The 12,758-nt window shown below is 37.6% G+C and overlaps 1 long non-coding RNA gene across 1 annotated transcript; it reads right to left on the bottom strand.

The window, feature by feature from the left end:
* Window positions 1–171: 171 nt before the first annotated feature.
* On the bottom strand, window positions 172–9,086 carry LOC136277284 (uncharacterized). The gene is made up of 3 exons (XR_010715839.1): window positions 8,747–9,086; window positions 2,354–3,741; window positions 172–1,522 (listed from the first exon to the last, which is right to left on the bottom strand). It is a non-coding gene; the product is annotated as an uncharacterized lncRNA (long non-coding RNA).
* Window positions 9,087–12,758: the final 3,672 nt, after the last annotated feature.

The following is a 12,758-nucleotide window of genomic DNA, read 5'->3' as shown; positions in this document are numbered from 1 at the left end:
CTAAACAAGTTGTAAGCAATTCTTTCAACGAAACTTGAACAATCCAAAACGAAAAAGCATTGACATCTTAGATTCCCTAAAAGTAAAGAAAGGTTTTGTAAGTTTTGCGTTAATAAACAACGAAGGAAAATTGATTGATTAAATACTAAGTTACTTTCTGAAATTTTGTGTTACAAGAATCTAGCGAAACTTGACATTGCTGATATAGTAGAATTATTGTTATTAAGTATTATTTTAGACATATCAGGGCATATCAGGTGTAGATCTGTTGAGGAAATCTCTCTGCCCTCTAATTATAGGCATGAATATTGCCGGTGGAATCGTTTTTGGGGTGTGGTAGCGATATCTTTCCCGCAACACGGAATAAAGAAAACAAGATAACTTGTCAGGTATTGTTCCGTGCACTTAATTGGGAAGCCATCTCAGTGTGGATATTAAATTTGTCAAGATCTTCCGATATTTCATTACGAATAGGTCATTGTGTCAACTTTACGTCGCGTTTGAGTGGTTTATGAGATCGACAAAAAGCATTTTTGACGCGACTTGCTGGTTTTTAAAACAATACGCTTTTCTGTGAAATAAACAATTTCGTAAATTGTCAATTCTTCTTTTTATCCGGAGCAATTGAATAAAGCTCGGCTTTTTTATTTCTCTTTTAAAGAACCGACCCATTAAGTCTTCCTGCGGAAAATTAAAGTAAAGTTATAATGATAATAATAAAGTTGAAAATCTTAGTGGAAAATTTCCGAGGAAATGCATAAGTAGTTATTTTTAGCAAACAAGATTCACAACTGACCAAAAGTCTTATATCTCTAAACACACACACAGAGAAAAAAATTACAAAAGAAATAGCGGTTGAAGTTTCCTTTCGTAAATTTTGAGCTGTGACGTGGAAATAATTGTAAAACGGGCATTTACTGGCGCAACATGAAGGGGAACTGTTTCATGCCTTATAAAACTTACTAAACTTATTCGGCTTCTTGGAGCACCGAGTGGTCGTAATTAATTTAGTCTGAACAAAACGGCAACTAACAGTCGTCCATAGACGACTTCCGCTCAGAATGGCTCTCTCGTTTACCGAAATATATAGCTTTGACGTTGATTATAATGCGCACTCGTAATTTTTTTTTTAAGCCATAAAAATATTGTCTTCGTAGACCTGGAATTAAAAAGTCATTACTCACTTCCCGGTCGGGGTGTTGTTATTTCAGAAGCAATCAACTCTTAGATGAACGTAAAGTCCCTTCACACCCACGACACTTAGTTGTAGATATTAATAACCGCCTTGTGAGTTATGACAGTCAATATGCTTCCAAATTACTTCCAGAGGATTTAAATATTAAGAGAGACAAAATTAAAACAAGTAAAACAATCTTTATATATTGCCCCGTCGAATTTTACTTAATTTGCGTTATCTGCCAAGTTGGTAGAGCTGTCAGACTTGACTATGTTTGTCTAAAAAAGAGCCCCATTTTGTAGAATCGTTGGAAAAATTTTAATCATCGTTGTGCCTCACTTTTATCTGTGAAACAAAAGATACCATCGGTGAATTCTTGTCATTAACAATTACCATGGGGTGGCAATATAAGAGCGGGTCTTGGTTAGAGGGGAGGGGGGGGGAGGGTATGGGAGTAGGAGAGAGAAAAAAGGAATGTGACTTTTAAAGTAAGCTGCCAAAATCATACCATAAACCAACCGTTATGATCCCTTATCTGCCTAGAAGGTAGAACTGTCAAACTTAATTGTAAAACTGGTCAAAATTGGTAGAACTGTCAAACGTAACCGCTTAAATCAGACAGTCCAGGATAGTTATCAAATTTGATAACCCAGACCAAAACAAAACTGTAACCAATCGCTGCAATAATAATCAATAATACTATATACAGAAAAGAAGTTAGGCAACAATACTATATTCAACATGGCGTCCGAAGGCCAATCCACAGTTAATTAACTAAACTGATTGTTTTCGACTGGAATTTGTGATTTACATTTGTAAAATTTCGGACCGTTATTAGATTAGGAAAATGCAATGACTTCTTCTTTTTTCTCAGTCTCAATAATTTTCATTCGTATTATTTTGCTTTCTTGGTGGACGGCCATGCCCCCAGGTTTCATTTCGGTACGTTCTAACTATGCATCTGTGCGAAAGAAAAAAAGTTTATTTTCAGTGACACTGCTACTTCATTGGTGAATCGTCCATAAACAGACGGTTCCAGCCCATGGGCGAAAAGAGGAATGAAATCGTAGCGTACTTCCACCGCGAAACCGTGTAAATGAGAGGGTTGCTTCGAATAAAAGCTTCTTGAAACAGAAAAGAAGTTGGATAATCCATACTGTCACGCTCTTAACGTACCTCCATGGCCGCATCCACTCCTTCCTCTTCCATTTCTGATTTTACTAGTGAACGCCTTCTCTCCACTTTTCCGAGACGCTGCAATCGAACGCCGAGCCTCAAGGTAGATTATGAAAGCGCCAATTGAAACCCACTCTGGGGCCAGAGTCAAGAGGAAATGTACAAACACAATGATAAACCAGTCATTGAACCTATTACCTACACAGCAGAGCGAAGAAACAATGTCTCCTTCATATGAAAACATGCTTGATCATAACCCAACTTATTCAGTGTCATCAAGGAACACCAACAGGGACTGAAAACATTCTAAAGCTACAAAATGTCCTACCCTAGTACAAGACGTTTTGCAGAGGAGTCCATGAGCATGAGGATCCATCCTTGATTATATTAACTGTTTTTAATGATTACATTTTATACATTTTACTTGGTGACTACATTGTTAAATTCTTATATGTTAATATTAGCTAGTGTTCTTAATCTTAATTTATTTAAATTTATATACCTTCATAAGGCTTTATAATTTCCTTTTCTCTTTTTATTTCGTGGCGTACCTGTAAACTAGCTTTTAGCTAAGCGTTCTGACCACGTTAAATAAATTGATTGATTGATTGATTGATGACATTGTTTCCATGAAACCTCTCCGGTGTTAAAAATATTCTTATTCAGAACATTAGAATAATCACATAAAACTACTTCAATCAAAGCCATTCAAGAAGATACATTATTTTCGAATAAACAAATATTGTTAAAGTGAGGACACAATTATGAAAATGGTCAGATTATTTCTTGCTTTCGCAGCAAGAAACTAAAACTTAGATCCATAACTTAAGTAAAATAAAGTGCAATGTCAACACCCATGCAATGCCATGGTCAGAGCGGTAGCGCAGTTATAATGTATAATAACAATGATGGAAATGATGGGCAAATACGCAAAGGAAAACGTACAGTGAGTGAACATAAACTTCATGACCATGATATTCCACAATAAAAGTTCTTGATCAGTTTCTATATCCAGTTTGAATTCATTCATACACTTAATTGAAGACTAAGAGAAAAAACTTCTTTTTTACGGAGAAAATTTCCCTTAAAACGATTAAGCTTAATTTGAAGCACATCATTTCGGTCCTCATCAGAGACATGAAGCTGAGTTTTTCTTCTGTGCTCTCTGGAGATTCTCTAATTGGATTCTTGATGTCCTCCCCCTGAATTCCATCTTAATTGTCCAGTTGTATACAAACGTGTTATCTGTACTTCAAATCTTGGCTTTTATACTTCCATAAAGTGTTCAACTTATAGCAAATCTTTTCTGTTTTACTTCAGTACGAAGATATTTGTCCTGAATCATGCCACTGAAAGAAAGGTGCTATGTGCGGTCTTTTGCGAAATATCTGTAAAGAGCCATTTAAGATTTATTAAAAAGAAACAATATAAAACGTCTAAACAATCCAAAACAACATATTTATGATATTATATCAAACGTAACAGGTTACATTATCGAATACTGAATCGATCCTCGCAGTTATGAACACTACTGAACTAGTAGTTGAAAGACAGAAAAAAATTCAGGCCCGTACGGGATTTGAACCCATGACCTCTGCGATACCAGTGCACCGCTCAACCAACAGAGCTAACAGGCCAACTGGGAGCTGGTCATTATCTAAATAAACCTTCGAAGTGGTGAATAATGGCTGTAAACAGACGAAAATCATATGTGTGCACTGCGGTTTAAAAAACGAATATAGAATCGATCCTGGCAGTTATGAACACTACTGAACTATTAGTTGAAATAAAACCTGAAAAAATTAAGCCCCTTGCGGGTAGAGCGTACGAGTAGAGCGTGCGCGTAGAGCGTACGGGTAGAGCGTACGGATAGAGCGCTGCATCGGTATCGCAGAGGTCATCGCTGAGGTTCAAATCCCGTACGGGCCTGACTTCTCTTCTTACGTGACATCTTTTCCCTGACTCATGTCACATCATTTCCGACTAGGGCCGCTAATTTTTCACAATCTGAGTACTAACCCAAATTCAGGCTTCTGATTGCTCCATTTGCGTCACATGGTACAAAATACTGCTCTGTGATTGGTTACTAGCCAGAGGAGCCCCTTAACTACTACTGTTAAGCTAAGGTAAACAAAGCTTGTGCTCGCTGCCTGCTCTGACGTTTAATCTTCTGAGTCTAACTTCAGTTTTTCCTCTCACTGAACGCTGAGTGTGGAACATCAGGCTTCACTGTGGTCATTGGTTAGTGAGTTGTTGTTCTGTTCTGGTCGTATCATATGTGTAGTACTAATTAAAGCTCTGTTGAACGCTGATATGACACGTGTACAAATGCCAGAATGCCTTGGACAAAAACGTATAATCTGAGATATGCGCGGTCCTCGCAGCTATGAACACTACTGAACTAGTGGTTGAAATGAGGCCTGAAAAAAATTCAAGCCCGTACGGGATTTGAACCCATGACCTCTGCGATACCGGTGCAGCGCTCTACCAACTGAGCTAACAAGCCAACTGGGAGCTGGTCATAATGTTGGATTCAAATAAACCTTCAGAATGGTGAATGATGGTTGGAATTATATGAAAATCATATATGTGCACTGCGGTAACATGAAGAAATGAGATATAAGCGATCCTCGCAACTATGAACACTACTGAACTAGTAGTTGGAATGAGACCTGAAAAAAAATTTAGATTCTGATTGGTTAACGCAAGTTTATGGCCTATAACGCCCAATAAAAGGTTCCCAACCTTTAATACCATAAGAAAGGAAAATGCTACCCCCTTCCCACGCCCCAAAGAGGCAATCACCAACATCATTAGAAGCTGATCTTAGAAAAATTTCCGCACAGCCCCATACTATTGTAAAACAATCTGTTTTCCCAATGGCAATGTATTGTTTTTGTCATTGTTTTCTCTATCCAAGAACTGAATGCATAATATAGGATGGGGCTGTGCAGGAATTTTACCTGATCTTCAAAATGGAAGTTGAAATTTTATCGTAGAATGATCAGAGTGTTATTTTCTCAAATGTTGTTGTTGTTGTTTTTTTTAATATAAAACGAAACTCTGGTATGTGCCTGAGAACAAGCGGAAACCATATAGACAAGAGTTAGGCTGGAATCGAATTTAATGGTTTAATTTTGTTATATGGCGATCAGTGACCAGATAGAGCCATCAGCCTTCTGATTTATGTAAATTAATTAATCATTTTGTAATAACTTTATTATTCTTACAGTCTATCTCACACATCGCAGAAAAAAATGATGTTTACTGTCAGTTTGTAAGTGTTTCAGTAATCATTTTTATCGAGAGAATAAACTATAATTCAGCATCTATGGTCAGAACTATGTGCATTACCTCACCAAGAAGGCAAAGTACCAACTGAATTTTGGGATAAATGAAATAGTAGAGGTGAAAATGAAACTTAATTTAATCAATCATCAATATGTAAATGAATGAATTTTGGATCAAAAACTGAATGAAAGAATGAATGGATGAATGAGCAAACACATAAAAGAACTAGGAGAAATCTAATATTTGCCAACCACATCACCCAGGACTCCTTGACTGGAATTCATGAAAGTTGTTGAAGGAGCAGATCTGTGCAGTCCAAGGATGAATTCTGAAGAAGGTCTGAGATTATTATGATAACAACAGACCGGAGGCCAAATCCTATATTATAGTATATTTGCATAGAGAGATACCATAGTTCAAAGCTCAGAGGATTATTATTGGATTTTCTGTGCTAAGCAAAACTTCATAATGTCTATTGCTTATTGTCTTTGGTTGCTGCTGCCTTTTCTTGCATAGCATTCAATGTCTCTAATCTGGTACATTTATAGTTGTGGTTTTTGATCCTGTTTCAAAAATTAAAGTTATAATCCTTTATTTTGTTGGATTGCATCCCAACACTCAAAGGTTTGTTAAAGGTAAAACTTGATCGTACTTTCTCGACCATTGATATGCATTAATAAAACCAGTCATAACTTCCAGTCATGTACCAAAGCTTTCTCTTGAGGCCAGCCCTGCAGCCTCAACTTGCTTGATGTAATGTCTACTTTTATCCTGAACGATTTTTGTAACCAAAACATACCATGTAACCCTCTTGCTGTGCTGCCCCTTGTAAAGTTGCCCTCATGCTTGTGCAGCATCCTTTAAGAATGTGACCTCATCCTTTTTTGATGTGCATTTATCATTAATATTTCTACAGGGACCCTTGTTGATGTGCATTCAGAAAACTGGATACAGAAGACCATTTGTTTGTTTGATTTGGAGAAGACTGGCCAGGAGACAAGAAAAGTGGCTTGAATTATACACATGTAAGTGACTGAATGATCCTAGCAGGTGAGCTTCAATTTTTGGCAATTGCAGAAGAAAAGCCTTAAAAATTCAGGCTTCCATGGGATTAGAATTCCTTCCTCCCAGATAATAGTTGGGTGCTATTGTCAACTGAACTATGAAGCCAGATGTTGGGAACGGGGTACATTAGAGAGGGTTTTACTTTATTATGAAATTTTGTTGGGCTGAAATGATAATTTTATGAAAGGTCAAAGAAAGGTGAAAAGGTCAGCAGTGTAAGGAACCCAATTGAATCATTCTGATTCATTAACAGCATCACCTTCAGCAGTGCCCAGAGGTGGACCAGCATCCTACCACTGCCTTCACAGTGGTCAAGGAAGGATATTCTGTCCACTCAACTAAATGGTGCAATAAGCTCATAAGTAAGCAATGACTTTAACATGCATTGACATAAGAAAGGTGGCAACAGTGCAAAGTCACACTGCGGCATCCCTTAATGATCTGATACACTCTTTGCTTGAATTGAGATTGTTAACTCATTTCCTTCCATTGAGGTATTGACGAAATGACCAAATTAGACATGCGCAACTTATCTCAGTCTAGAAGAAGGCTTACTTAATTACAAAACAAATTTTTAGATGTTACTGTTTTAAGTGCTAGTCCTATTATGTAAATCTTACCATGGTCATATTCATTAGAAGCTTTCTACTCCACACCTATGTTTGTGATTGGTCTAATAACCTCACATGATGATGTGATGTGTAAAACTAATTTGAATTTGTGTAAAATAATAAAAGGGCAGAATGGGTCATAGATTCTGTAACAAAAATGAACAAATATTATTTCTAATTAAATGATTATTTTTTCCAGATTCAACCTTTGTATCAAAGCAGGCCCTTAAAGATTATTCACAAGATTAGTTTAGATTCCAAATAAATAAAATCTATTGTTTCTTCCACTTATGCACTGCAATTCTAGGAGCTCCTTGAATTTTAATAACATTGTAAAAAGCCAACTGCTTTGTTTTAATGAAGCAGGTTCAATTATTAATGAAAAGTTTTGTCTAGAAGTTGAGAACAATGAAAACTTTTCCATTTTTAGAGCTCCCCTTTTAGATGTAACCCTGGTAGTCATTACAAAAAACTGCTATTCCATGATTTGTACACAGCTGTCAGGTCTGATTACTTGATGCTTATAGATTTTGTGATTGAGCTGGTGGACTATAACCTATTTATGTCCAGCGGGCAAGTAGAGGCTGGACTAGTTAAAATGACTCTCAGGCAAGTGGATGCTAGTCAGAACTTGTCCACAACTCTACATCCCAAAACTGTGCCCTCAGGTGTTTTCAAAAGTAGAAGTTACTCAAGGGCTAGAAACAGGCTTAGTCACAAGAAATATTCCTGTAATTTGCAACTTTAAGTAATCTTACACTTATTGTAGAAGTTTCTCACCATGAACTTCTTTTTGGGAAATCAGCAAGAAATGCTTCTTTTTGTTCTGTCTGTTTTTTTTTTCAGTTATGTTACTTGAGAAATACTCTGCATCTAGCAAGTTTTGGATTGTTTCAAAATGGCGGACGTGTTAGGGAGTGAGGCTCAGTCTCAGATGTTAGGGAGTTCATCAAAGCATGTTCTAAACTTTAGATAACAAGAGAGCAAGAGGGAGAGTCTAGCAACCTTCTGGAGAAATTCGTGACTTTCCAGACTGATAAACATGCCCCCAACAACAAACGGCATAAGTATGTAATACAATCGAACCCATATCCGAGTGTGGCATCGGCACTAACTCGATAAGGCTCGAATGCTTTCAGGGGATTCCCTCATTAATAGCACATGTTTAACATGAATGGTACAGTTTTCTGTGGAAAGATGGAGCATCAAAACATTGCCAGAAATTTGGGACAAGATGGCGACCGTGCTTGCGCATCATATAAAGAAATGGCACTTAAAATACTTCAGAAAATGTTTAGATAAAAAGACATTTTTGAAAATATATTATTTCAGAATCAATGGGTGCCTTGTGCTCACTTCGAAATGTGTTTAAAATGGAGTAGCCGAGTTATTGACGAGGAAAAGAGGTGCAAAATTCAACGCCTACCTTCTTCCAGATGCTTACGATCCAGCTGTAAATTTGAGGTCCATTTTCCCATATATCATTTTAAAATCTCCTCGGACGTCATCTTGATAATCCAAAAATACGGAGAGATCCCAACCGATAATTGATTGTGCACAGTTCGAGATGTGTTGTATGAATCTTGTTTTAGTCGTACCGCTCGTAAATAGATCGATTCTCCCTCGCCAAAGTTCGTCCAAGTGCCGTTGAGTTTCATGAATTTTAGCAGAATCTAAAGCCCCGTGCAGCAATTTTTGAAGCTCTCCTTGACTACGTGGTCATCACAAAACGCTGCAAACCCCGGCAAGAAAGCGATTTTCGCCGCCATCTTCCTTGTTTTCAAAATCCCCTACTGTTTCTTGGGATAGGTAGGCCCCAGGCTTCTCTCGTACAAATATTGCAGAAACGAAGTCATGGATCAAATCTATTTATAACATAGCTAGCAGAGCCGCGCAATCAAATTCAGCATACGTAAGCGTTCTCAAAATCCCGATAGTGCACGCTGATAGCGTGAGCAAATCGCTTCGCCAGAAATTTTTTTTTTCGCGCGAGCGGCCATTGTTAGCGCGGGGAAAAATAATATATTTCGCGACAATAATGGATACAAACAGAGACTCGGCCCACCAGTCCTAAAACGAACACAATTTTCCGACCTTTTCCCTTGGGCTAGAGTTCTTAAATGAGGTAGAAAAAGAGAAAAACAACGGAAAAGGAGACTCCGCGAACATTCACTTCTGATATTGTTGTCTGTTTTTCGCGTCGGATTTGATGCACAATCCCACCGCCTATGTTATAAAACAACTGGTTCATGCTTTTAGTTGTGCACTATCGAGTTATGGAGCACGTTGGAAGTTTGGATAGCATTCAAGAAGCTAGAGTTGCTCTCGGCTATTGCCTCGGGCAACTCTTACGCTTCTTTCGTGCTCTCCAAACTTCCCACGTGCTCCATAACTCGATAGTGCACGCTAAAGCATGAACCAATTGTTAATTGAAAACCGGTAGAGGCGTGATCCAAAACATAGAGGCTATCTGCTGAACACAAAGCGCGACAATGTGCAGAATCTTGCAGATGCTTGAAAATTTAAACCAAATCTTTGATGCTTTACTTCTTTTCTTGTTGTCACCATTTATCATAATTAGCATTTTTCTACGTACTATATAATTCAACTTCCAACGCTTTGTACATTAATTAACTGAAGATGACAGAAGTTTCTGTGACGAAACATGTTTTACAGACTTAAAAGAATGTGAATCTATTTTAAATTGAATGAATCGCATCAAGTTTGTCTAAAACAGTTGAATAAGTGGAAATATTGCTTTGACCTTGTCCACTCGAAATTCTAAGAGCTTTCCGTGCTAAGACTGCCGCCCCCTGAGTATCGGATACTCAGGATTCTCGACTTTTCCCTAAGTTTTGTTACGTTAATTGGCCTCAGTCGGTTTCATGCGTGATCTATCAGGAGCTGAGATGAAATATTCATATATGGTTAAATTAACAAAAAATTCGAATATCAAAACAATAGCATTTAATCAAATACCTCGCAGGACCAATCACAACTTAGATTACAGCGGGTGATCTTATCCGCAAGGTAACTGAGAGGCATAACCTATACATATTGAAAGTTTATGAGCAGCATTAACATAGCAGCATTAACATTGCAGCATTCACTATCTTTCGCAGTGAAAAGTTTTCTTTCTCGTCAAAAGACTACTCAAAGGTGATTCAATACCAACTACGTTAAAAAAGGTAATAGCGAGCGAAAATCATCACAAGTTTCTTATGAGCAAGGTAAATCTTTTATTTTTCTTGATTCCACTGAATCAAAATTTAAAAACTATTCACTGGTAAAATGATAATGAAAAGGATCCATACTCAAATGTAGGTAAACTTATCTTATCTAGAAGTTACCAGCTCACTTTTCAGAGTGTTGATACAAGGTGTTACCAACATATTACAACAATGAATTTGGTCGCTGTTACATAAGTTACAAAATATGATAAATGAAAATCACTGTAAAGGAGAGAAACCGTTTGTCAACAGTTACCTTTCAGGCATTTTTTGTATGAGAGTTCCGACGGAGCTTTGGTGAGCAAGAACGTGGGGCACAACTAATTAAGTTCGCTCCTATCACGAGCACAAATTTTCACCTTTAATCTATTTTTTTATTTGCTGGATGACAAAGCTGTTCTACACCTTGAAGTTGGTGGACACGAGTGTGAAGAATTTCTTGGTTGTTTTGGTGGAAAAGTCGTCATTGAGGAGGGCACATAAGTGGAGAAAGCAATATCAACAACACCATATCCTGTTGATGCCGGTGCCAAACTTTGAAGGGGAAGGGATATCAATTTAGCCCTCCAGTTATGAACGTATCGACAATGTATCATAACAACCTTAGCCTCACTCAACCGAAGCCTCACTCCTGTTCAAAGGCTTGGCAACCTAGCACACAACTATAAATGGGCTTTGGGACCCACCAAAGATGGCGATCAGACGCTCTCGAAGACTGTCTGGCTTGGAACCAGAGTTTGCGGGCATCGAATCGATTTGCGAAGTTTGTGAGAAGGAAATCTATGTGGATTTACGCAATTGCAAAATTACAATTTGTTGCAGCACAACCATTCACAAAAAGTGTTTAAGAGACTTGTCAAATGCCAACGGTCCTTGCCCATATTGCGGGATGACCTTCGACGTCCTTTCAGGACGACTGAAGAAAAGGGCATTGGAAGAGTTGGAAAAACTCATGGAACCAGAGGATATAATGGCAGCCATCACACGAGTGAGTAGAGTCGTTTTCAGTCCTTTCATTCAACGGATGATACATTTTTCTTTCAATCCATACAAATCACTACTCGTTTCTCTCGTCAAGGAACCGTGAGATGGCATTATTATTTTTTTTATCAAGTAGATCTAACAACATAATTTTTTTTCTTCTCAATGAAGGAAAATGGTATCATCGTTGGTAATGAAGACAGACAAGCTTTGGTATCCACTTTCAGAAGCATCCTCGCCTTATTGCATGATTTCATTAATTACGACATCCGTCAAAATGTTTGCCTCGTTGGTGGAGTAAGAGTGTCATTAAGAATGACTGTACGATCGAATGCAGAATATATGGCAAACTTTATGAGATCTTTCATTCCGCTGGAAGTCAGACCCTTTTTAAACCTGAGTATAGGCGTACGGAATTGTTCCCAGGAACGGCTGATCAGTTATCAATTAGTTTACTGATTCTTTCTTATAAAAGGAAAGTGATTTTCTAAGTTACTTCGATTTGCAAGAGGTTCAACAAAGAATGACAACTATATTATCGCGGTTGTACGATTTCATTTTCCTTCATTCTGACCATCACATCAAAAGAAGCGAGCGAAACAGATGATGCAATTGATTTATTTTCTAATTTCATTCCCGAGATTGCAAAATACTATTGTCGTTCATTTGATCAACGACATTTTTACATTGGAGTTTATGAGGAGCAAGAAAACCTTGTCACTTTATTAAGTCTTTATTAAGCACTCATGAGATATCAATGTTTTTCAAAGGACATTACCCATTTAAGTCGATTCGATCCGAAAGAGGTTCCACGAAGATTGTCCAATATTTTATCAAAATTTTACGATTTCAGTTTTCTCCAAACCGATGAACTCATTGATCATTGCAACGAAAAGGCTTTTCATTAATAGTTTTAGTGAGAAATGTTACAGACCAGTTAGAACACGAATTAAATGATTTCATTTACAGTTTAATTCCAGAGCCAGTGCAGAACCTCATTTTGTAACTTGAACTTCGCCTAAAAAAGAGCCTAACTTTGAAAAATGGTTCGAAGAAGGTTTCAACATAGCTGTGCCTCTCTTTTTATCTTGTGGAACAAAAGATACCTTCGGTGAATTCCTGCTATTAACTTTTACCATAGGAGTATCGGAGTGTTGAAGAGCTTATGTGCACGTGACTTAAACGAGTGGTCAAATAATGAAAGATTAACTACCTCAATGATAAGTG

This window comes from Pocillopora verrucosa, chromosome 12 (genome assembly GCF_036669915.1).
Source record: "Pocillopora verrucosa isolate sample1 chromosome 12, ASM3666991v2, whole genome shotgun sequence".
In the NCBI taxonomy this organism is placed as follows: Eukaryota; Metazoa; Cnidaria; class Anthozoa; order Scleractinia; family Pocilloporidae; genus Pocillopora; species Pocillopora verrucosa.
This window is presented reverse-complemented; position numbering and strand designations above follow the sequence as displayed.